Below are 1143 nucleotides of genomic sequence, written 5' to 3'. Positions count from 1 at the left end.
AAAAAAATTGAAACTTTTACACATTGCCAACATTTCCACCCAAATCTTACTCTAAAAAACTGTGAACAATTTTTGCCAAAGTTTTTTGCGTAACCTTAAATTGTAGCTTACAAGCTGAGGAGCTTCAAAGAAACAGTCACTCTATTCCTTCGGTACATCTTACCCTTCCGACATCCTACTCCACGTAGGATTCACTCGGTTCTTTTGGTTTAGTTAGAATTGTGAACAAACACTTTCTCCAAATCATACTAATTATTTTAACCAATTCATACTTGATAGACTTTTATAGAACATTCTTAAGATGAGAAATTTGGCTGAATTCTCTCATTATTCAAGATAAAAACTGGACACTTTTTGCCAAAATTTGGGCAAAAGGGTTCAAAGTTCAGTTTGTCGAATACAAATGGGGGCAAAAGATTTGAGGAAAAATAGGCTCACTGTTTATCAGAATGTTCACAATATGTCATACGAGTTTTTCAAAATAAAATGATGGCTAAGGATTTGGGCAAAAGTGTCATCAATTTATGTCATTCAGACTGTTGATTCAGAACAGTTACCAAACAAACATTTTATATCTAACACTAAATTATATAGAGTATATTTAAATCATCCTGACCCCTTAATTATTTTTCACTTAATTATCCACTATTTGCCAAAAGCCTTTGGTAAAAATTAAGAGTTCTAAAATTTCGTTGGGATGTCCAAAAATAACGTACTTATATAACACGAAAAATTATTTGATTTATAAACTTAAATTTTATAAAAAGGTTTATGAGAATATTAAGATACTATAAGTTGATTTTCTAGTAATATTTTTTTAAATAAACTTATTTTAACTTGGCAGAAAATTAAGGATGATAAATAGGCATTGGCATGATGGGTACCGAAAATAATTTTGAACATAATAATATGTTTACGGTTTTATTTTATTTCTTTCCTTATAATCTTGTAACGTTAAAACTAAAACAGTCAAATTTTTATGCATTAATGGTGAATTCATTTAATAAAGATTGTTACGACTTGTATATATTTATGTCATTAAGTAAGCCATTTGATAATTACAATGACCCTTGCATTATATAAATACCGCAAACAACATCATAAAGTTTCATCAAACAAGTAGGGTTTCAAGATTATTAAAAG

Source organism: Cynara cardunculus (genome assembly GCF_001531365.2).
Source record: "Cynara cardunculus var. scolymus isolate 2C chromosome LG 1, CcrdV1, whole genome shotgun sequence".
Classification (NCBI taxonomy): Eukaryota; Viridiplantae; Streptophyta; class Magnoliopsida; order Asterales; family Asteraceae; genus Cynara; species Cynara cardunculus.
Note: the sequence above shows the minus strand (reverse complement) of the source record.